This window comes from Tachypleus tridentatus, chromosome 2 (assembly GCF_004210375.1).
Source record: "Tachypleus tridentatus isolate NWPU-2018 chromosome 2, ASM421037v1, whole genome shotgun sequence".
In the NCBI taxonomy this organism is placed as follows: Eukaryota; Metazoa; Arthropoda; class Merostomata; order Xiphosura; family Limulidae; genus Tachypleus; species Tachypleus tridentatus.
The window spans coordinates 29,866,544-29,866,819 of record NC_134826.1 but is presented as its reverse complement, the minus strand read 5'-3'; positions in this window follow the sequence as shown (position 1 = coordinate 29,866,819).

Sequence of the window (276 nt, the reverse complement as noted above, 5' to 3'; positions counted from 1 at the left end):
TGAATGCAAAATGATTTTTATGTGAAGATTAAAAATACATTTATTTACTTGATAGTTTTCATATTTGATTTGTAGAACATCCTAAATAGGTATCAAAAGTTCTTTTCTGTAAAACTTTATATGAGCTGTTATTTTCTCTGTTGTAACACTGTATGTAACAAAATAGATGTGGAGAATGTGTTGGAGAAACCATCATGAAAATTACATTATTATTACTAACTATTATTTTGTGTTCATTTAAGGTTATTATTGTAAATTGTGCAGTGTTTTACCAGG